Below are 24623 nucleotides of genomic sequence, written 5' to 3'. Positions count from 1 at the left end.
ACGATACGTTTTCCCAGACTCTGAGAGGCCATCGCCGCAAGGCGATGGCTGCTCCTACTCTTCTCCAACTGCTAGTTCCACTGGGAAGGCGAGCGAGTATCCAATTCCTCCCCCATTTTCCCTCTCTCCTTACGGCTACGAGGGAAAGGGGAAGGATCCTACAGAGATTTCTCTGTAGGATCCCACGTTGGGGACTGCGCTACCAGGGGGGACCTTCGGTTCCTACCTGACGTAAGCCCCGGTCGTTGAGGAGGGATCCTGCCCCATTCTCGATTTCTACGGGAATCGAGAGGACCACCAGCCGATATCGTTTGACGAATTCGGGTGGGGGTTTCGCAGACTGCTTAGAATTCTACGGAATTTCTAGCGCATTCAGAGTGTTAGAGTTTCTTACGATCTCCAAACACTTAGGCGAGACCACGGTCCAAAGTGAGCGAGACGAGAATCCCCGATATGTTACACGATAATCGGAACCTCGCCTATGCTCGAATTCCTGGAATTTCTAGCATTAGGAAGAAGACTGCTGCTGAAAGAAGACTATCTCACAGTAGGCGACCAACCTGGAATAGAGAAGAAACGGACGGGAATATCCAGTTTGGCTGGAACTATCGTCTTAGTATTCTTGTTCACCATTGAAGCTTTCCTTCGAGGAAGACTTCTCCTTCACTCTCTTTAATAGAGAACGAAGTGGTCGATCTCCAATCCTTATTTTGTTTTCTTGAAGGAAAGAATTTAGGATGGAGATCGTTGTTCAGAATCCTACAAATATACTACGTATATTAACCTCGCGACATGATTCGCTAAGCAGTTGAATGGTCCGAGGGGTAGGCGCATATCCTGTTATTCTACGGATTGCGACTTAGACGAAAAGTATTCTAATTGAACTGCAACCCCGGGTTGCCTGCAACCTCCCAGGAGTTTCCAGTTTCAATTTTATATACTTATGGTGTTGTCACAACAACACCATTTAAGCTTTTATATTTACCGAAATTCGTTCGCTTAAATATAATTGCTCGAGCATATCTTTTTATGCTCGGTGGTTCTAGCCGAACGCATTCCTTCGTGGAAAGGATTACTTGGCAACTCAGGATGACGAGTCAGCGAGCTACTGCGTATTGAATTGCCCGAGGCATTTCAGTATCAGCTGCCGCTTTGAGATAGACGGTTGTTTATGTCTTTCTCACCTGCTTTGATTGAATAACAACCGTATCTCTGCCCAACAATCACGGACTTAAGTCTCTGATTAACAGGGATTCTCGCATACATGAATGACCATCTACTGCTGAGAGACGCTAGTATTCATCGTCTTCGGTATTGCGAGAATTTAAACAGAGATATCTATTCGACTCTCATCTTTCTGTTTACCGCACGGTAAAAGAATTCTGTAATAGTCTCTTGCTGCATCGTATCCGATAATGCGAATGATTTTGCGGAATCTGAGTTGTCCTCAAAATATCTTGTATTCGGAGGTGTACATTGTTCATTGTTCACCCCGGATTAGCAGATGTATGAAAGACATCGCCTACTCCCACACCTGCCAGCTCTACTTCCAAACGTTCAGCCCATGAGAAGCAGTTCTTCAAGCGGCTCTCCCCTGTGTTTCATTACTGAAGAACGCCCCGCTTTCATTGCACAACGGACAGCAAATGAAATGCGGTTAGCGTTTCAGTCATTGGTAAGCACAGGTTTAGAATCTTGAGATTCCTTCTCTCGATTCAGCTGGAAGACGTAGGTTGCATTCATTGCCTACCTTCGTCTTCAACGTCACTATGTGTTGTTTCTCCTTAAGCTGAGATTCAACGTCTATGAGATTTTCTTGCCATCAGGACCTCGGTCTTTTGAAGGCAATTGACTTTCGCCTTTTGAGCTTATGCATTAAGAGAATCATCGCCGCGCCGTCCGGCATCGGTGACTAACAAATATTTTATTTGTTTGGTCTCTCAGCATAACTCTTAAAGGGCGAAGGTCACGTGACTTACCCGGATGCTTGGACAACTTGCCGCTACTGATTCCGAACCAGTTCAGTCGGCAGCTGTCAGAGCGCCCGAGTCAGTTACGAACTATGCTGTGGACTTAGTTCGGTTGTTCCAGAGCAATCATTACTTCGTCTTAATAGCTTGTCAGTATGAGTACTGTACATAACCAAAGTCGAGAAGAGGGATAGGTCATACGACTATTCCCTTCTTTTCGTCTTAGGTAAACTGCATGACTTCTCTTGAGAAGTCAAGCACAAAGGGATGGGGATTTGTGACGCTCGATTTCGTACCGAATCTTCGTAGCGAAGACTCAGAACCCTTCGGTAACTGACGATTGGTTCGAGTCCTTCACAATACCCTCCCTAATGGACGTCACCGCCTCCGATACGAAGGCTATGCTGCTTTGTCCTGTGAAGGTGCGACGGAGCTGTCTGAAGAAACTCGACACCCAGGATGAGTGCGGACGCCTCTTCATCATTCTCTCGCGTTCCGCAAGAACTTCTCCGTGGCGCAGGTAATGAAGGCAGGCGCCTGTCCAACCGGACCGCAGCACCTCCTTCTACCTTCAGGATATTGCCCACAGTTCCTTGGATCTCTTTTTCCTTGGGAACCGTGGTGGTTGCTCAACACGTTGTGGTAGTTAACCAGACCCTCGCAGGCTGAACAGCATCGAGATCCTGGTGTGACCGTAAGAATGGATGAGGAATGAGAGTGTGACTGGCTCCTCTTCCCATTTTTTTTTTTTCTTCCCTCTACCTTTGGGTAGAGGGACACGGTCGTCACCCTGCTGGGTAAGGACGAGATGCAGGTGAGCTACTCAATAGAGCACCATCCTATCCCTTTCAGTAGGGATAGGAGTAAATATCCACCACTTCCTCCAACAAGGGGGAGGAAGTGGATGCCAAATTGAGACAAACCCATCATTTTATGATTGTCTCTTGCAAACAGAACAAGTTCTTGCTTGCTGGTAGAGAGAGATACGCTTGCCTCTCTCTTAGTACTTGGCCCAGAGGTCTGACCATTGATCCTGCGGTGCACACCCCGATCAATCGGACAGAGGTTTGGATCCCTCCCTTGCTCTTACGACCAGGGAGGCACTCCAGGGTTGGACGAACACCAGTCTGTTCACCAAAAAGACTCAGATTCCTCCCACCAGAAGTGATCTTCCTATTGTTAAAGGACCGAGGGTTTGTATACGTATCGGAACAAATGACAATTTGTCGAAAATGCATTTTTCCTAACTATACAAACTGAGGTCCTTTACATATAGTCCCACCTCATGCCACCCCTCACTCTGCAACTTTTTGCATGGGCCTAAAGCAAAAGTGATTCTTCACCCTCTCGGGCGCGCGCACGATCGGACAAGCAGTTAACTACCGTTCTCACCCCTTGTTCGAAGCTTACGACCGTCCCAGCTGCCGCTAGTTACCTTCCTATTGTTAAAGGACCTCAGGTTTGTATAGTTAGGAAAAATGCAATTTTCGACAAATTGTCATTGTTCCGATACGTAATACAAACCATCGGTCCTTTAACAATAGGAAGTAGCTAGCGGCAGCTGGAACGGTCGTAAGCTTCGAACAAGGGGAGAACGGTAGTTAACTGCTTGTCCGATCGTCGCGCGCCGCGCGACTGGGAGGTAAACAAATCACTTTTGCTTTCGGCCGTGTGTGGGAAGGACGTGTTCGCCATCGCTCTGCCCGCTTGTCGTTTGCTTCAATTCTTGAGTATTTGGTTTCTATTTCTGTGTATCAGGAGTGATAGTAAGTACTTTTTTCTCTATTTCAATTGATTACAATGAGTGAATCAGAGGAAATTGAAATTTCACCGCGCCCTCCAGTCGCCCGTAGAGTGTGTCCCGGGCTGGAGGGACGTAAATGTGGGGGGTTCAGGTCCTTTGTGGAGGTGGACCCCCACGAGGTTTGTACTCGTTGTCGAGGGCGAGAGTGCTCTCGTAACGAGCCATGTATGGTTTGTATGAATTGGTCCGAGGCGCAGTGGGTGCTGTACGAGGGCAGGAAGAGACTTAGGCGGCCAAGAAGTCATCGGAAAGTCCAGTGACTCCTTTGGTGAGTCTTGACACTTCGTCCTCTTTCCTGCCTCCCGGCCAGCCCCCCACGGTTTGTTTTTTTGTTTTTGCGCCTTCCCCTGCGGGGGGGTGCTAGCGGAGTCCTTTCCTCTCTCGATCCGTCGAGTGTGGAGGAACCGGAGGGCGCCCGCTACCCGGACGTACAGTTGTATTCGGGGTCTTCTGTCCGCTCTGGGGGGGGAATTTCGCCCCCCAGGCGCGGGGAAGCCCCTCCTATTAACCCGACTCTTGCTTCCGCAGGTGTGCCAGCAGCGAAGGACGACTTGGGACAGGTGTGGGAGTCGCTGGGACTGCAGGGAGTGCCCAGCATCCAGGGGTTGATACAGCGGTTGGCGGGGTCGGCCGTGGTCACTCATGGTGCGGTGACCACCACGACGACCACATTAACTACCCCTGCGTATGAGATGCCACCCACACTTGTATATACACCTCACATAATGTCGGTGACCACCCACGGTGGCAGTACAAAAGCCAATTGCCGCGTTCCAAAGAGGACGATGCACCACCACCTGGATTTTTTCCTTTGCCGGACCCCGACTTCCAAAAAAGCTGGCCCCCAAGAGTACCCCCCTGGACCTGCCGCCAGTGCCACGGATGTCGGTGACTGTCGACAGGACGCCTGGCTCTCCTTGTACCTGCCGTGCCTGCCGTACCTGTGGCCGCTCCAGCGACTCTTTCCATTTCAGGTACACATTCAATTCAGATGTTCCTGCTGTTCCTGCTGTTCCCGGACCTGTCCTGCCGTTCCCGCTGCTGGTGTTGCTGTAACAGTCTCAGGTCCTTCCGGACAGGTGCAGTCGGGCCCTGTTGCTTCGGCAACTGCCCCGGCTCCCTCCTGGATGGAAGACCTGACGTCTGTCCTGCGGAGCCTGGCGAAGAAGAAGAGGAAGAGGAAGAAGGTGTCGTCATCGTCTTCATCGTCTTCTTCGTCGTCTGCTGCCTCTCCTTCCCTTCGACTTCTAAGGCCAAACAGCCGAAGAAGAAGAATGGTTGCCTCCTCCCCCCCTAAGAAGACTCCTTCGGGATCTTCTAAGGGCCCGGCTCGCTCAGGCGAGCTGGGGAGCTCTTCTGCTGTCCTCCTGTTCCTTCGGGTCGGGTGCGCCCGTCGCTTCTTCTGCAAAGAAGAAGTCGACGGGGACCAGAGGTGCATCAGCTTCGGCTGGTGCGTCCTCACCTGGTTACTAGTGGTTCTGCCGCTAAGCCAGGTTCCGTCTCGGCGCTTCTCGTTCGCGAGAAGCACCGAGTGGACGCTCTTCTAAAGAGGACCGTCCAGCCAAATTTCGACGACCGCAGCTCGCTCGCCGTCAAGACAGCGGCACGGAGCAGAAGACTGGCGAGAGTCGTGCACACGACTCTCGCCAGGCCACTGGACGCTCTCGCAGCGACCAGCCGGCTGCTCGGGTCTGACGTGACGGTCACTGACCGGCCACGGGTTGAGGCGAGGAAGGAGTCCCCACGGCCGCCGGTACCAGCCACGGCTAGTACCAGCGGTTTGACGCGCCGAGAGGACGCTGGCCGGTCTCGACGCGAAAGGGAGCCTAGCAGGTCACCCGTCCGCCGCTCCCGATGGGACCGGGCGGAGACGGTGACCAGCGGCAGCTCGCCTGACGCTAGAGAGCGGTCTCGACGTTCTCAGCCGAGCCAATGCCCAGGCGAGCGGCGACGCTAGGCCTGCTGCTAGACCGTCACCGCGGGTTGACGATCGGCAGCAGCCCTCTACGCACGCTGGTCCTGCCAGCGAGCGCGGGGGGAGCGTCAGGTCTGCCTCTCCTGTACCTTCAACCTCCTCGGGCTATACCGGGAGGAGCGAGGTACCAAGGAGCGATCACGAGAGGTGCGCCGCTCGTGACCCAGCTATGACGCCGTACGGCTCAGGCACGGTCTTAGGACCGACCAGGACGTACGCGCAAGTAGTTGGAGGCGACCGTCAGGGGTCTGTCGCTGTTCCTCCTTCTGAAGGAGGAGTATCGAGGGATATGCTCTTGTTGGAGGGACTGGACGGTCCGACTCCACAGGACGCTGTGACGCCCGAGATACAGAGGAACTTCGCGGAAGTCATTAAGCTGATGCGTCTGCATAATGGCCTCGCGGAAGGATCGCCGCTACCACCATCAGAGCCCACGTCCCGGCTCGAGTCATTTTGGGGTCCCAAGAGGGAGCCCAAAATGATGATGGGGTTGCCACGATCGGAGCTTGCGGACTCAGTCCTGGATCAGGTGGAGAATCTCGTCTCAGGACGGGAGGACTCGCTAAAATCCGGACGGTCCTCTAAGCTGCTTCCTCCTCCTCTACAGCGGCAGAGGCGTTTCTTTCTACGTGCCATCAGAAGACCCGATACTGCCGAAAACAGGTTAACCCGGAGTTAGCGAGGCTGACTCCAGGTGTGTCCCTGCAGCAGCTCCTGTCGGAGAACCTATGGTTCTCGCAGCAGGAGGCACTTGCCCTGGAAGCTACCGCTATGGCAGCATTCCAGGCAGTTTCCTGGTTGGATTTGTGGTCCCTCACAATATCCAAGGTGGCGGCCGGCTCCGGGAGTTCTGCTCTCGAAGACGACGCTTCCTTCAGGAGACTGTGCCTCTGGAGGAAGAGCAATCTCTTACCTCGCCCATCAGACTGCTAACCTGTGGGCCAACTTGGTTCTTCGGCGTAGGGATGCAGTCCTTACCCGAGTGACCAAGGGGGCTGGGCGTGAGGCGGCACTCGGGCTAAGAAATGGACCTCTTAGGAGTTCCCCAGCTCTCTTTCCTGGAGAGATGGTGGACGCTGCGGTGGAACGGCGGCGCACTGACGAGAGTGACCGCTTAGTCCACCAGGCAGTCTCGAAGGTTTCTGGGCAACCTCGAGTAACTGCGGCCAAACCAAAGAGCTTGGCTAGCGCTTCCACGGCGGCGAGACGGTTGCACCGTCCAAACCCCGTGTGAAGACTCCAGTTGTTTCGACTTCTGCGAGAGGACCGCAATCAGCCCTCCTCCCAAACCCTCCTTTCCCCGAGGAGGTGCTGGAAAGAAGTCGAAACGAGGAGGGAAACGCTAGGGACGGCGTTCCCCCTCACCTGCTGCCGGAAGTGGGGGGGTGCCTGGCGAGCCATTGGGCGACTTGGCAGCGCTACCGGCGCCGGAGAACTGGATAGTAGACGTCCTTCGGGAGGGATATCTACTACCCTTCGAGTCTCGGCCCCACATATCTCCAAAACCGGTCCATCTACAGACCTATGTCCGGGGATCAGCAAAGGACAACGCTCTTCGACAGGAGATCAAGACCATGCTGGCGAAACGAGCTGTAGAAATCGTGGAGGACCAGTCACCAGGCTTTTACAGCCGCCTCTTCCTAGTGGAGAAGGCATCGGTGGGGGGGCTGGCGGCCCGGTGATAGACCTCTCTCCCCCCCTGAACCGCTTTCGTTCTTGCACGGACGCGGTTCACCGATGGAGTCGGCGGCACTCGTGCTCGACTCGATCAGGAGGGGGACGATTTCCATGCTTTCGGTGGAGGCTGAAGGACGCGTATTTTCAAAATACCCATCCATCAGTCTCCAGAAAGTACCTCCGCTTCATCTTCGACGGGACGGTGTACCAATTCAGGGCACTTTGTTTCGGTCTCTCAACCGCCCCACAGGTGTTCACGCGAGTGTTCACTCTGGTGTCGGCTTGGGCCATTCGAACGGGATACGTCTTCTGAGGTATCTCGACGATTGGCTGGTCCTGGCGAGCTCCCGCTCGCAGTTGCTACAGGACAGAGATCGACTCCTCAAGTTTTGTCGCGATCTGGGGATCGTGATAAACTACGAGAAGTCGATCTCGAACCCAAGCAGAAGATGAAGTACCTGGGTATGCTGATAGATACGGTAGCAGGGCAAGTCTTTCCCGCAGACTTGCGTATCAAGCAAATCAGGGAGGCAGCGGCCGGTTCCTGTCGCGGCAGGAACAGGCAGCACAGCAATGGCAAGTCGTGATCGGCCATCTGTCGTCACTCGAGAAGTTAGTCCCTCACGGGCGTCTTCACCTGCGGTCTCTCCAGTGGAGGCTAAGGGAGAGTTGGTCTCAGGCCAAGGATCCTCCTTACTTTCCCGTGGCTATCACGGACAAGGTGAGGCAGGAACCTAGCCTGGTGGCTCGACGACAAGAACCTCTTAAGAGGAGTGCCCATACGCACTCCCCCCCCCGTAGATGCTTCTGTTCTCAGACGCTAACGACCGAGGGATGGGGCGCACACCTGGAGGAGTTGCTGACTGCAGGTGTGTGGGACCATCACGAGAAGCACCTTCACATCAATGTCCTGGAACTCAAGGCGGCGTTCAACGCTCTCCAAGAGTTTCGGGACCGCTTGGTGGGACACTCAGTGGTGTTGATGTGCGACAACACCACAGTAGTGGCATATGTCAACAAGCAGGGGGGGCTAGTGTCTCTTCCGCTCCATCAGTTGACGGTGCAGGTGCACGAGTGGGCCACGGCTCACTCGATAGAGCTGTCAGCACGCTACATTCCAGGCAAGAGGAATGTAGTAGCAGACAAGCTCAGCCGTCGGGATCAGGTGATAGGGACCGAATGGTCTCTACACCAAGACGTGGCGGAAAGGCTCTTCAACCTGTGGGGGCGACCGGTCGTAGACCTGTTCGCTACCCGGCACAACAGGAAGATACAGGTGTTCTTCTCGGCCGTGCCGGACCCATGGGCAGCTGCAGAGGACGCTCTCCAACACCCCTGGGACAACCTCTTCGCTTACGCCTTTCCTCCCTTCTGTCTGATTCGGAAAGTGATCAGTCGAGCGCTGGTCACTCCCAATCTCAGAATGATCCTGGTGGCTCCCAAACGGCCGCAAGCCGTTTGGTATCCGGACCTGCTGGCTCTTCTTGCAGACGCACCGAGAGAGCTACCCAACTGGCACAACCTTCTAGCCCAGCCACACGTAGAACGGTACCACCGCGCAGTCAGTCCCTTCAACTTCACGGCTGGCTGTTATCCACCATCTCTTGCGAACGAGAGGCTTTTCTCGTAGCGCAGCAACAGAGATGGCTGGACACGTCAGACAGTTCCTCTGCAGCTGTATACCAGGGGAAGTGGGCCGTCTTCTGTGGTTGGTGTCGTAGACAGGGTTTGTCTCCTCTCAGAGCCACTCTTCAGCAGGTAGCGGATTTCCTCGTGTTTCTTCGCCGAGAGAAGCTCCTCTCAGTACCCACAGTCAAGGTGGGATATAGAGCCGCTCTGGCTCTCGTCCTAAAACTGAGGGGACTGGACATCACGAAATTCGTTCGAGATATCCTTGCTAATGAGGAGCTTCGAAAGGTCTTGCCCACCCAGGGAACTCAGGCCCCTGCGTGGGACGTGACTCTCGTCTCCTTAGGAGTCTGACTCGAACACCGTTCGAGCACTCCGAGAGTCGTCAGACAGGGATCTGACCCTCAAGACCCTCTTCTTGCTGGCCCTGGGCATCGGCGAAGAGAGTAGGGGAAGGGCTACATGGCCTTTCCTTTTGATGTGAAACATACCAGAGGCTGGGGATCTGTGACGCTCGATTTCGTCCCGAACCTTCGTAGCTAAGACTCAGAATCCGTCGATCCCTGACGACAGGTCGAGTCTTTCACGATCCCCTCCCTGCTGGACTTTACAGATAACGATGCGGATGAGATGCTGCTTTGTCCTGTGAGGGCGCTACGGCGCTATCTGAAGAGAACTCGACATCTCAGGCCTGAGTGTCGACGCCTCTTCGTTAGCACTGGGGTCACCAAGAAAGAAGTCTCCAAGAACACGCTTTCTTTCTGGCTACGTGAGGTGATCAGGAGAGCGTACGAAGCTGATGGTAGCGACGACATCCGTACGCTCCGTCCGAGAGCCCACGAAGTCAGAGGTATCGGACCCTCCTTAGCGTTCCGTAGGAACTTCTCCGTGGCGCAGGTCCTGAAGGCAGGTGTCTGGGTGGGCCAACCAGACCACCTTCACGTCCTTCTACCTTCGGGATATTGCCCACAAGTCCTTGATACTCCTTGGACCTGTGGTGGCTGCTCAACACGTTGTGTAAGCTTACCCAGCACCCGAGCAGGCCAGAACAGCATCGATTCCTGGTATGACTGGGAGAATGAATGCGTGAATGAGAGAGTGACTGGCTTCTCTTCACCACTTTTTCTACCTCTACCTGTGGCAGAGGGATACGGTCTTACCTTGCTGGAAGGAGTCCGATGCAGGTAAGCTATTCAACAGAGCTCCATCCTATCTCTTTAACTAGAGATAAGGAGTAAATATCCACCACTTTCTCCAACAAGGGGGAGAAAGTGGATGCCAACATGAGACAAACCCATTACTTTACATTTGCTCATGTAAGGAAAAAGAAAGTTTCTTACCAATGCTGGTACGAAGAAGATACGCCTTGCCTCCTCTCTTAGTACTCGGCCCCAGAGTCTGACCATTGATCCTGCGGTGCACACCCCGATCAATCGGACAGAGGCTTGGATCCCTCCCTCGCTCTTACGACCAGGGAGGCATTCCAGGGATGGACGAACACCAGTCCTGTTCATCAAAAGACTCCAGGATTCCACCCACCAAGAAGTGAGTCTTCCTATTGTTAAAGGACCGATGGTTTGTATTACGTATCGGAACAAATGACAATTTGTCGAAAATTGCATTTTTTCCTAACTATACAAAACTGAGGTCCGAACATAAAGTCCCTCCTCATGCCACCCTCACTCTGCGTATTTTGCATGGGTCCAAAAGCAAAAGTGATTTGTTTACCTCCCAGTCGTCGCGGCGCGCGACGATCGGACAAGCAGTTAACTACCGTTCTCCCCTTGTTCGAAGCTTACGACCGTTCCAGCTGCCGCTAGCTACTTCCTATTGTTAAAGGACCTCAGGTTTGTATAGTTAGGAAAAATGCAATTTTCGACAAATTGTCATTTTTAGAGCGTGTTAGAATCAGGAGTTTTCCTCCACAGTAAACAGAAGTTAGAAATAATGAACCTTCTAACCTCCTGTAGATTTTATTTTGCCTAACCTGTGGTATGGCTTACTGGCCTAGAAGAAGTGTCTGCTAGAGGATTACATCAAGTAATCTTAGACTTAAGTGCTCGCTCTCCATTCAGTTGTTGTGAAGTGTAGTGCCCCTTGTGTTGTGGAGGGGGGCGTCAGATCGGCCCATAATGCCTCTAGGCCTGGACCTCTGTCGGACTCCCAGGACTCAGGGAGAGGGCATGTCGAAAAGCCCAGCCCAAGAGGGTTACGGGGGGGGCTTCCCCACCGATCTGGCGTCCCTTCGGCAGAACCTGTTGACGCTTACCCAGGCTGCTAAAGATCGTGCACGTGCACGAATCTTGAAGGATTGCTTCTCGTCCTCCGAGGCGTCCCTCCCCGCGCAAGGGTTTGGAGCTCTGGAAGGACTCGCGGCCCTCTAAGAAGCTTTAGAGAAGAGGACGCTTCACGTCCTTTCTCTCGTTAGGAGGGAACGTCAGATCGGCCCCATAACGCCTCTAGGCCTAGACCTCTGTCGGACTCCCCAGAAAAACCAGGGAGAGGGCATGTCAAAAGCCGAAGGAGGGGGGTTACGGGTTTTTCATGCTGATCTGGCTTCCTTTCGGCAGGTCCTGTTGTCGCTTCCCAGGCTGCCGAAGATCGAGCACGTGCACGAATCTTCAAGGGTTATTGTTTCTCGTCCCTCCGAGGCCTCCTCCCCCACACAGGGGGTTGGGGCTCTCGGAAGGACTCGCGCCCCCTAAAGAAGCTTTAGAGAAGAGGGACGCTTCACGTCCTCTCTCTCGTCACGAGAGGATGAGGAGTAAAGAGACCACATTTACCCTTTTCGAAGAATGCACTGGCTCTTTTCCTAAGGGACATATTAGGGAGGCTCATTCATCTTGCCAGAAGAGTGATTTTGAGCTCCTGCGAGTGAACGCTCATTTATACATCATGTATACATTATTAAGGAGGCTCATTCATCTTGCCAGAAGAGTGATTTGAGCCTCCTGCGAGTGAACGCTCATGAAGTTAGAGCTGTTTCAACCTCGCTAGCATTCCAAAAGAATTTGGTAATCAAGGACATTCTAGATTCCACCTTTTGGAGGAGCAACTCAGTATTCGTCTCCTCTCCTCATGGCGCTCCGTATACGTTATGTAACGTTCGCTTTGCTTCGAAAAAGCAAGCTGATAAGTTTGACGTCCGGCAAGCTGCTTTGCACAGTCAAACAACTTATGTCTCTGGTTCGGCATAACAAGGGCAATTTAGACGTGAGGTAGCTTTTGGAGGTGCTCGACGTCCTATAAGTAGAGACATTCTCCAGGACGCTCGGCAAGCACCTTGCGAGGGTGTCTTTCGGACGCTCGGCGTTCCCTTTGCTGAGTGCGTTTCTGGAGATGTTCTTTTGCATTACTAAGACGCAGTTGTTGCACAGGCGGCCACTGTCTTTGTAAGAAGGTATGAAGGTCTTTAAGGCCCGTCTTGAAGACGAAAAGCCATACGTCTTCCTTTAGTGTTCACACACTTCAGGAGCAGCGTGCGGCTCTCCATGGAGACTCGCATGAGGACGTCCCTTGAAAATATTCAACGTCTACGCAAAACGCGGTTCGTCATAACATTGAGATGTTGGCAAGGTCGCTCGCCAGGACGCCTCTTGGCGGGACTTGCATGCATCAGGGCGCTCAACGAGTTCCTCTCTGAAACGTCGTTCAGAAGACTTGGTGTTCTCTGCTCAGACACGCTCTTAGCTACGCAGGACGTTTTTTGAGGACGCTTTCCAGGACGCTTATGAGGACGCTTTTGTGCACATTCGCCAGGAGCTTCGGTGGAAGCTCGGCAGGACGCTTGCGAGAGAAAAGACTTGTAGAAGGCGTTTTATTTGCTGTTCAGGACGTTTCTTAAGACGCTTGACGCTTTATAAACGCTCGTCAGAGGAGGTTTTTTCAGGACTCTCCACAGGACAGTCCTTTACAGAAATTTTTTTAAAAGGATTCGGAGTTAGCGGAGAGACATACCCTGAATTTTTCTTCGATCCCTCTCCTCTTCATCGATTTCTCTGAGAATCGGGAAGATTATATACTCGGATTCCTGGGTGACTTTCGGTCATGTTAAAGGGTTTTCCCCTATTAGCAAAGTGCTAATAGTTTTGTCTAGTAAGGACGTTTTCCCCATTGTCAAGATACTAAACGTTTTTTCATTTAAGTGGGGGACCCTCATAAATGGGGTAGTTCTCATTGACATAGATTTTAACGTTTTTATCGTTTAAGCGATCAAACTCATTAACAAATTTCGGAAGAGCTCTCATTCATTTTCAGAGGCTCATCCGGGGAGTAAGAAAAAGACTTGTAGACTAGATCCAGGAAGTCTTATGTCCAATATCATAAGAACATTGAACGGTCCTTTTCGATCCTCGGTTCTCTCTTGATGATCTCTATTCGAATATTACTCCCTTTTCTTGGCAAAGAGTCTTGGCAAAGAGTCAAGGAGTTCTTTTAAAAAGTCTCATTCATTAGAACGTGGACAGTCGTTTTCCTTTCTTTCTCTCTTCCTCGTCGAGGAAAGATGTATGTAGAGAATTCGATGTTCAAATTACTACAATACTTACGTAGTTTATCTTTGCGTCATTTTGCTAACGCATGGGTCAAGTCATATACGCATATAGTATTTACCTCTGCGGATAGAAGCCGAAAGAACTGTTGTTCTAATGTATTTATTTGACACTCCCTTCAACCTTCCAAGAGTTTTTCGGAGTAGAATAATATTCAGGTATTGTTACGACAACACCCAACTCAGTTTTCTGTATTTAGGCGAATTTTGTTTCGTTTAAATATGCCTGCTTGAGAGTTTCTTTTGCTCGATAATTTCATACCTATCCCTTCGTAAAGGAGTAGCTGGCAACTCAGGCAGATGAGTGCGAGACGATGAACAAGGCTGCTGTTACTGTGATCTACGCAAGTACAGGCTAGCTCGGTGTCATGCGCGTTTGGTTGCGTCTCTCTGCCCTTACAATCAATGGATTTTAGCCTCGGGTTGAGGAAATTTCTAGTAATCATGAATGAACATGCCTTCCGTTTACTTAGAAAATTTCAACAAGATATCTCTTATACTTGTTCGGTGCGGGTTTTACCGCACGGTAACAGAATTCTGTACGAATCTACCGCGGCATAGCACTATAATAATGCTCTCCTGCTTATGCAAAGCGCAGCCTTATTTAGGGAAGGAAGCAGGCTGAGTGAGGGAATGGATGAGTTTGCTGGGGACCATTTTCCTCGCTGGAGAAGCTTGTTTTCCCTGAATAAACAGCAATTCAGACCTCTACAATTTTTCCTCACGAAGAAATTGGAATAACATCAAAGATCTTGTAATAATTCTAATTTCTTTCAACGGCTTGAGGATCACCTCGGGTGATAGCGAGAGGGTGCCAGACATCCGAACAGAGGAACAGATGTTCTGGCACATTGTCTGAAAGAATTGGAAGCCAAATTGGTCGGCTCTCCAGTTCCTCGAAGGGTGAGTTTGGATCGAGTGGCCCAAATCATCTCGGATAATTTCTCAGCTCTTTCATAGCTCAAGAAGAGAGAATTGGTTATAGGCTTTGGCACGGGAAACGTAACGATCCTCAAGAGGTTCGTTAAACTAGTGCACGTCCGTGCGGGTCTTCTCGATCGAAGGCAACAACTACTGACGTCTGAGTAATCCTCACTTAGAAGTATTTCGAAAGTGAGGAGAGACTGAGGGCGTCCTTTTCGTTAAGTTTTTCGTAATATTGAAGACGAAGGAGCTTCCTCTTAAGTTGTTCCTTATTCATGATCCTAGAGGATTAGCTTTAGTCGCCACATGTTGGCCTCTAAGAGGTTGGATTCACAGAGGTCAGGTAATTCAGAGAATTGTCCAAAGACCCTTCCCGAGAGAATCGGTGTAATCTAACATCGTCACTTAGTGAAGTATCTAATATCTCTCCTCTCTGAGTCTGAAGGCGTTCAGACTATCGAGAAGCGATAAGATCTTCAAGATTAATGGCAGTCTCTTGGCCAAGGCAAAGCAGTGCTGCCTATTTTCAGTGTTCAATCGGAGCGGGCCGTTTCTGGATAGTGAAGGGAAATGACTGTTCCTCCAACTCGACCTCTGTGAATTTCTTATGGTTCTATCTTTCGTATGAAGTATGAGATAAGATAGGAAGTCCTAACTATTGTAGAATATGCAAATATGTTGTTGACGGCCTCTAGGCTCAGAGATTCGGTTCTGTCAAACAACAAAGCTTCACGATCTTTGAGGTCTGGGGAGATCTTGAAATTCTCTGGATCGCAGGTTCCGGCATGGAACTTAGACGTAGTCTGAGTTTCTGATGCCAAAGCATTTCGAACCTATCCTTTCTGCGAACTTAATACACGTGACCAGAAAGGCTAACATTCTAACCGCTCTAGCCACGGCAAAGATGGGTTAGTGAGCTTTTAGCCATCATCAGAGGTTTTAGCTTTAAAGGACATAATGCGGTCTGTCCTCTAAGCCTTCGTTCTTGATAAGAACGAAAACCTGTCTAACCCTTGACCCGAAGGCTTGGAGACCAAGGGTATGGCACAAATTATTGGGCAAAGGCATTAGAGAGTCCTGTGCCCTGTCGGGTCTCTCAAGTTTTATCTTTATAAAACTATAGAAAGTCGAGGTCAACGGACAATCTGCGGTGTTCCGAAATAGACCAGACTGGTTCATGTCCAAGAACACCCTGGCTGATTATAGTCAAGGAGTTCTTTTAAGAAGTCTCATTCATTATGTTTGCATAAAGATTTGAGATTTTTCTAATATGAATGCTCAAGAGGTGAGGGCGCGGCCTCGGAAGCATTTTCAACAGAGCATGACACTCAGTAACATCCTGAGTGCCACGCTTTAGCGAAGCAACTCTGTGTTCGCTTCCACACTCCCGACGGGATGTGAAGATGACATTTGAGATCTGTAAGTCGCTAGGCCACCATACATATCCCCGTAAATATTATTATTGGGGGCAGCAAGCAACACGAATCCTATCCTATAGAAAAGGGATAGGTGTGCTTTTAACTTTGAAGGGTTGGTCGCTTGAAGAGGCGCGTTCCTTTTCTTTAGCCTAGAAGTTATGGAACTAACTTTGATAGGTTAGGTCAGGTGGTGGTTTTAGCCTCGTTGCCCTCAGAAGTATGGTCATATGGTCTAGTCACATTGTGGTCACGCCCCCGTTGACAGATCATCTAGAGCGCACCAGCATTACAGGTCTCTACCTCGCTGGCAACTCTAGTAACGCAGAAGCAGACTTTGGTGACAGTAATCACGAAGTCGGCTATGCTAACAGGTGAGGAACCAAGATGTATATCATCTACTTAATTTAGTTCCCAAAAATCCTATTCTGTCTCTTCCCACCATCCGAAGGTGGGATTCAAGCTATATATATATCTGTCAGGTAAGTTTCATGAACAAAATGTTATTGTTATAATACAATTAAGTTTTTGTTCATACTTACCTGGCAGATATATATAATTAAAGTGCCCACCCACCTCCCCTCAGGAGACAGTGGCACTGATAAAATATGAATAGAAAAATGGGAATAGTTTCCTGATATCCGCCTCCCAGCGGCGGGAGGGAATGGGTACTACCACCTGGCCGCCCAACTGCGTGTGCCGCGAATTTTGAAATTCTGTCGGACTTCGGAGAATACAGCTATATATATATCTGCCAGGTAAGTATGAACAAACTTAATTGTATTATAACAATAACATTTTGTTTAGAGTATGTTTGACCGATGGATGTAAGGTGAGGTTACCGAAAGCTGCGGTTGACCCTCACACTTTCTGTGTTAAATGTAGGGGGAATGAATGTTCGTTTAGTAACCCGTGTCAAGAGTGTGAGGTTTTGAACGAAGATGAATATAAGGCTCTTTCTTCTATATTAGGAAACTTGAAAGGGATAGGGTACGTAAAGCTTCTTCAAGGAGTTCGAGCAGGTCGAGAATGAGTGAGAATGAAACTAACATTAATGTTGTTTTAGAACCTTCCTCCCAGGTCTCAGCTCCTGCTCCCCGCACCGAAGCCGTAGATCGTCTTCGGAGGCGGCGGCCTCAAAAGCTTCCTTGTGTTCTAAGGAAGACAAGAAATCTTCGTACTGATCAAAGGTAAGAGTGTCATGATGATAATGCAGTGTACCCAGTGATGTGGAGGGTGCGTCTGACTGGCTCCTTAGTGCCTCCAGGCCTAGACCTCTTCCAGACTCCCAGTTTCCAGTGGAGGAGGAAAGTCGAAAGCCGCAGGAGGGCTAGGAGAGCCCCCACCGGTCAGGGCGTCCCCTCGGCAAGATCCTGAAGTTCGCTCCCAGGCTGCCTTGGATCGTAAGAAGAAGAATATTCTTCGTCAGTGTTTTTCGTCATCCTCTTCTTCCTTCGCCGAAGCGTGGTTGGAGCTCTAAGGAGGCGTCACGCCCGTTGAAGAGGGCTGCGGAGGCTCCCTTCAAGTACGTTAGCGTCCAACCCAGAAGACTTTTCTGATGTAGCTTCCTTGCAAGCAAAGAAGCCTAGGAGAGCCAGTGATCGTCCCTCCTTCTCCCGCTCCTCGCGCTGAGCTTGCTTCGGTAAGAAGATCCTGGGGACTCTCCTTCTCGAGTGCTAGCGGGCCTACAAGCTCAGATCACAGCCTTGGCGGACTCCTTGGCATCGAGATCGCGTAGAAGGAAGGATTTGTCTCTCCCTATCAAGAGATCGAGGCGCGTTTTGTCGGAAGAGCGCTCTCCTTGTAATCGGCGATCTCCTTCTTTTGAGGATACTTCTACACATCGTAACATTTCACGAGAGGAACACCACCCTCCCGCTCGGAGGTGTCGAGACGCCATTCGACGGATAGGCGCTCCTTGGACTATGAAGATATTTCCCCAGTCGGATTTCCTGCCTCGGGGTAGACGCTCAGCCCCTTCTGTTTCTTCCTTCTTCTAGAGTTTCGTGCAAGAAGAGAGAGTCGCTCAGGTCATAGAAGACTTATTTCGTCGTCTCCGTCTCATCTTTCTTCTCCTCGCCTTCTCAGAGAACCTAGGGAATGCCCTTCTGAAAGTAGGCGCACTTCTCCTTCCGACTACTGTCGTCGGGCGTCGGATAACGTGACTGGTAGGCGCTCATCGCATGGAGTTCGCTCCTCCCCTGTAAGACATCAAGAGTCTAGTAGGAGCCCTGCTCCTGGTAAGCGTCCTTCTTTTAGTAGCTGTTCTCCTGGAGAAAGACGCCTTGATCCTCGTTTGCTTCGTTCTCCTAGTAGGTCGCTCTTCGTTTCTCGAGACTCCCTACTCCTGATCGGTCTCCTCTTGCTAGAAGTCAGGAACGCCTCAAGCGCCCTGCTTCTGTTAGGCGCTCGGAGCCTTACAGACGTTCTCCCCTTGGTAAGGACCAAGATCTCGCCGAACACCCTGTTCCGTTTAAGCGCTCGGAGCATAGCAGCCGCTCTCCGCTTCGTAGGCATCAAGAGCCTCTCAGCGCCTGCTCCTGAAAGGCGCCCTATTTTTAGCAACGTTTCGCCGCTTGGTAGGCGCCAGGATTCCCCTAAGCGCCCTGTGACAGATAGGCGCTCGGCGCCTGGTAGCCGCTCTCCTCACGATCGGCGCCAGGATTTTTTAGTAGGCGCTCTCCCTCTCGTAGTTTCCCTAGGGATAGACGTGTCTTTCTAGGGAAAGGAGTCCTTCCTCTTTTGCTGTTAAGAGTTTGTCTGCATTTAGGAAGGAATGCGAGTTTAGACAAGAATTTTCGGATAAGCGTCCTTCTTTTACGACTTGTCGTTCTCCTGTACGCCTCTCTACTTTGGAATCTTCTCCTCATTCAAGACGTTTGTCTCCTTCATCGCACTGTACCCCAGCTAGGAAATCATCTAAGGATTCTCATAAGGATCCTCATCCCCGTTCTCCTCTTCACGAAGACCAGGAAGCCTCTGAGGAAGAAACTAATACATCGGCAACAGTTTTCTTTCGTTTACAAGCAAGCTCACAGAGCTTCTCCTTCAGGAGTTCGGAGAGTCTTTGAGCCCTACTGCTCCTCTTCTCCACACTCGTTGTTCTCCACAGCGAAAGCAACGAAAGGATCTTCGTGTGTGAGAATGAACCGACTCTTTCTATGAAGAAAGCGCTCTAAGAGTTTCGGTTCATGGATGCGTACTAAAGAAGAAGCGGGGAAAACTATGTTTGCCTTCCCTCCGTCGAAGCTTTCAGGACGGACAGGATTTTGGTATGAGACAGGAGAAACCCTTGGACTGGGCCTTCCGTCTTCAGCTGACGCAGATTTTTCGGCACTAGTAGACGCCACTAGAGATCAGCTTTTGAATTCGGCCAAAACTACGTGGGCAATGAATGAAATAGATCACATTCTAAAAGCATTTTTAGAGTCTTGGAAGTTTTCAACTTTCTCGATTGGTCCTCGGAGTCCTAGCCAAGAAAACTCAAGGACCGGACACGTTTTCTCCGGAGGATTTGAATTGTGTCTTATCCTGTATGGTAAATCGGTGAGGGATGGGGCCAGAGAAATAGCTTCACTGTTTGGAGCAGGGGTCTTGAAGAAAAGATCAGTATTTTGCTCATTTTTAACAAAGTCTGTCTCACATGCTCAGAGATCGTCTTTGCTTTTTTGCCCCTCTCTCTACGCAGCTTTTGTTTCCTAAACACCTGGTTCAAGACATTTCGAAGGCTCTCTCTGCCAAAGCTACGCAGGACCTTCTAGCGCAGTCTGCAAGGAAGCCGCGCCCTACCTTCCAGACTAAGACGAAGAAAGCTAAGCCGACCTCTCAGGAACCCTTTCGAGGGGCTTCTACCTCTAGATCCTCTTCGTTCAGAGGTCGGAAACCAAATAGAAGAGGGAGGACTTTTACGAAGTCAATCAAACCTCCCAAGTAAGACTCAAGTCCTTCAGACAACTGTAGGCGCCAGGCTTTTTACAGTTTGCAGAAGTCTGGGCCCAGAAAGACGCAGATGCCTGGACCCTGTCAATTTTGAGGAAGGGCTATCTCATCCCGTTCTCTTCGAGGCCTCCCTTGACGAATACCCCGAGGGAGTTGAGGCCAGATACAGGACCCCATCATGAATCAAGCCCTCCGACTAGCGGTAGATCAGATGCTGGAAAAGGAGGCGATCGAACTAGTGGCAGATCATCTTTCGGCAGGCTTTTACAACCGCCTGTTCCTAGTTCCGAAATCCTCAGGGGGATGGAGACCGGTGTTGGATGTAAGCGCCCTGAACTTCTTCGTCGAAAAGAAGTTCACGATGGAGACCACTGCCTCGGTGTTAGCAGCACTCCGTCCAGGGGACTGGATGGTGTCCTTGGACTTACAGGACGCTTACTTCCACCCGTACCAATCCATCCTTCCTCGAGGAAGTTTTCTAAGATTCATGATGGGGGGAAGAATCTTCCAATTCAGGGCCCTGTGTTTTGGCCTCTCCACGGCAAAACCCCCAAGTCTTTACGGCCATCATGAGGAATGTGGCACAATGGCTTCACCTAGAAGGGGTGAGGATTTCGCTCTATCTCGACGATTGGCTTATAAGGGCCAATTCCAGAGATCTTTGTCTGAAGGACTTGAAGAAAAACCCTGGATTTGACTTATTCCTTAGGACTTCTGGTCCAATCTGCAGAAGTCAGTCTGATTCCCGCTCAAGAGTGCGTTTTTATCTGGGGATCCAGATGAACTCTCTGAGTTTTCGGGCTTTTCCGTCACAGGAGAGGATAGCCCGGGGACTCGAAAAAAAGTAACAACCTTCTTAGGGAAAGAAGTATGCAGCAGTGAGGGGTGATGAGTCTGCTGGGACGCTCTCCTCACTGGAGCAATTTGTTTCCCTAGGAAGGTTGCACCTGAGACCGCTCCAATTCTTTCTTCATCGGAATTGGAGTCGTCCTTCTCAGGATTTGAAGTTCTCCCTGTCAATTTCTCTTCAAATCAAGAAGGAGTTAGCATGGTGGGCGGATCCCAACAAGTTCTCGCAGGGACTGCCTCTTCAATCCCAGAACCCCAGCCTGGTGTTGTTCTCCGATGCGTCGGAAACAGGTTGGGGGGCGACTCTGGGAACCAAGGAGGTGTCCAGGAACCTGGGTGGGGGGGGACCAGTCGTCCTGGCACATCAACAGGAAAGAACTAATAGCCGTGTGGCTTGCTCTGAAGGAGTTCGAGTCAGATGTGACAGGAGCAGTTGTGCAAATAAACTCGGACAACACCACGGCTCTGGCATACATCAGGAAACAGGGGGGGACGCATTCCTTCTCTCTGTACGAAACAGCAAGAGATCTTCTTCTGTGGACAGAAGAAAGGGGGATAAAACTTCTCACCAGATTCGTACAGGGAGAAAGGAATGTAAGGGCAGATCTCCTCAGCAGGAAAGATCAGGTCCTTCCCACAGAGTGGACTCTGCACCAAGATGTTTGCCAGAGCCTTTGGAAGTTGTGGGGCAGGCCTCTCTTAGACCTGTTTGCAACTTCAAAGAACAAAAGACTGGATCTGTATTGCTCGCCCATCTCGGATCCAGGAGCAATAGGGATAGACGCTCTCCTACTCGATTGGAAAGGACTCGATGTATACGCGTTTCCCCCCCCCCTTCAAGATTCTGGGGTTGACTTTAAAACAAAAAAGTTGCGCAGAGTCAGATTCCGCGAGGAGAGAACTTTGATAGCTCCCTTTTGGCCAGCACAAGATTGGTTCACAGAGGTGCTGGAATGGCTAGTGGATTTTCCAAGATCGCTTCCTCTAAGGAGCGATCTACTCAGACAGCCCCACTTCGACAGGTACCACAAAAAACCTCCCCGCTCTCAGTCTGACTGGCTTCAGACTGTCCAGAAACTGGTCAGAGCGAAAGGCTTTTCGTCAGCAGCTGCTAAGGCAATCGCTAGAGCGAGGAGGTCTTCCACCTTACGAGTGTACCAGTCGAAGTGGGATGTCTTCAGAAGATGGTGCAAGAGGAATAACGTTTCCTCTTCCAGTACCTCTGTGAATCAAATTGCAGACTTCTTTTTATTCTTAAGACAAGAATGTGGCTTAGTCGTTTCGACGATTAAAGGCTATCGTAGTATGTTGGCGAATGTCTTCAGGCACAGGGGCCTCAACTTATCGGAAGATAAGGACCTACAGGACCTTATTAGGTCTTTTGATACAACGAAAATGCAGTCTCCTAAGACACCTAGCTGGAATTTGGATGTAGTCCTTCATTCCTTGGGTCCTCTAGGTTTGAACCCCCTAATTCAGCCTCATTCAGAGACCTTACCAGGAAGACTCTGTTTTTTATGGCTCTAGCTTCCGCCAGAAGAGTGAGTGAGCTTCAGGCGATTGATGGTAATGTGGGTTTTAAGGAGGACTCTCTCATTTGCTCTTTCCTTCCTGGTTTTCTTGCAAAGAATGAGAACCCATCAAGTCCATGGCCCAAGAACTTCGAGATTCGTGGGTTATCTTCTTTGGTAGGAGAAGAACCCGAGAGAAACTCTTTGCCCAGTGAGAATGGTGAAATACTACCTTAGAAGAAAAGAGCAACTGAAAGCCAACCGAGAGGTCCTGTGGTGTTCAGTAAAAGAGCCTACTCGTCCATGTCGAAGAACGCATTGTCCTTCTTCTTGAGAAGCCTCATCAAAGAAGCACACGGATCCTGCAGAGAAGAACATCTTAGGCTTCTTAAAGTGAAAGCACACGAAGTAAGAGCCATAGCAACTTCTCTTGCTTTCAACAAGAATATGTCCGTGCGAAATCTGATGGAGACAACATTCTGGAGATGTCAGTCAGTGTTCGCGAACCACTACTTACGTGATGTGAGAATCACTTACGAAAAATGCTTCGCCTTGGGCCCGTACGTATCTGCGGATTCAGTGCTGGGGCAGGGAGCTGGAACTCATCCTGTTTAGTAGTATAAATTTTTCCCCCTTGTATTTGTTGTTGTTGGTTGCCTTAAAGAGGATGCATGAAGGCATCTCTTTAGGTCGTAATACTAATCTTTAGTAGTTTGGTTAGGTGGTCTGATGAGTGTGGCTCCTTGCAGTAGTAGTGGTTAGGACCTGTTAAGATAGGGACGAACTCCCTTTAACAGGATCCGACTTGGATTCTACCACACAAAGGGATCATATATCCCAGTGGTAGATCCGAGAGTCTTTCAGCATCAGGTCACGTCCTAGCTGTAGCTCTCCAGGCAACGCAGACTCAGAGACAGTATCAATGAAGTCTTCTGCCTGAACAGGTAAGAACCAAGGTTATTTATATCCTACAACATCAGTTGTTTCTTATCTCTCCTTATTACTTTAGCTGTCTCTTACCCTCCACCAAGGGTGCCAATCAGCTAAGTATATATCTGGCAGGGAAGTTCATGTACAAAAATGATATTGTTAAACTACAATAAAGTTTTGTACATACTTACCTGGCAGATATATACTTAGCTATAGTCTCCGACGTTCCGACAGAATTTCAAATCTCGCGGCACACGCGACAGGTAGGTCAGGTGGTCTACCTTACCCGCCGCTGGGTGGCGGGCGTATGAACCAATCTATCTCTCCAGCCAGATTTTTTTCTTTCACCTGTCTCCTGAGGGGAGGCTGGGTGGGCCATTAGACGTATATATCTGCCAGGTAAGTATGTACAAAACTTTATTGTAGTTTAACAATATCATTTTTAGGATTCTTGAAAGCTGAAAGTGTCATATTGATTATTGGTTGATTCAGTTGTGTTTTTCAGAGATCCACACACTGGTATTGTGGCAGTTTGTGATTTGGTAAAGGTATGTTATTTCTTCTATAACTATAATTTCACAAGGAATCTTGGTAATTGAGCAATCACTGAAATACTCCAAATTTGTTTTAGGACTTCATGCCTGTTTTTGTTATTGCATGTAGTTTATAAAAACGTGTTTAGAGTAAATTACTGTCTTCAGGTTTTTTAATGCATTCAGTAAAATGTAGCACATTACAAAGTAAATTGCCTTTTCATAGTTAATTTTTAAAATGAACCTTACCTCTTTGTTATATGGCTTTTACTTCCGTGCCAGTGGGAGTTTGACAGATTGAAATAAAATTGAGAACACTTGGTTTTTTATGAATATCCTATCCATCCACTCCCCCATCCCCCACAGGGGACTAATAGGTACAAACACTCATAGCAGGCTGTCTACTTCTGTTGCTGGGTTCAGTAGGAGTTCAGCAGATGCACTCAGCTTTTTCTGTTGGTTTGTTCTTCTATTTTTATTTTTTTTTTTTTTTAATATTCATTCAGCATGATCTTGTAAGTTATCGAAATAGGCATTATTCCAGTTTTATTTCCCTCATGATATGTTTTGGTGAGGGGAAGTTATGATTGGATAACGATGTGAACTGTAATTCAACTAAATGCAGTAATTGGTTGTGATTGAAGAGAGCTTGTTAGGCTGTGGAAACAACTATACATAGAGGATAATACTAGCAAGACTTGAGTTAGAGGGACAAATGGTTTGTCTGCTTTCCCATTTAGTGACTGGTCAGGATTCAGCTACTCTTTCATCTGTTACTCCAAATGAGCCTTCCATCGATTCAGGGCATTAGATTTGATAGTATGGAGTAATTTTTTTATTGTTATTATCCATTTTTATTGCCTTGTCCTGGCAAGTCCGGTCTCTCTCCCTCGTGGCTTCGAGTGACGGGGAACCAGG

At 49.8% G+C, this 24623-nt stretch overlaps 1 long non-coding RNA gene across 1 annotated transcript in view; it reads left to right on the top strand.

Moving 5' to 3' along the window:
• LOC135215405 (uncharacterized) overlaps nt 1–23964 on the top strand; it is a 78988-nt gene extending 55024 nt beyond the window's left edge. The window contains exon 4 of the long non-coding RNA XR_010314674.1: nt 23678–23964. This is a non-coding gene — a long non-coding RNA (uncharacterized LOC135215405). The remainder of the gene's footprint in view (nt 1–23677) is intronic.
• Nucleotides 23965–24623: the final 659 nt, after the last annotated feature.

The sequence above is a fragment of the Macrobrachium nipponense genome, chromosome 5 (assembly GCF_015104395.2).
Source record: "Macrobrachium nipponense isolate FS-2020 chromosome 5, ASM1510439v2, whole genome shotgun sequence".
Lineage (NCBI taxonomy): Eukaryota > Metazoa > Arthropoda > Malacostraca > Decapoda > Palaemonidae > Macrobrachium > Macrobrachium nipponense.
The sequence above is the reverse complement of the archived record's forward strand: the minus strand, read 5'-3'. Positions and strand labels throughout refer to the sequence as shown.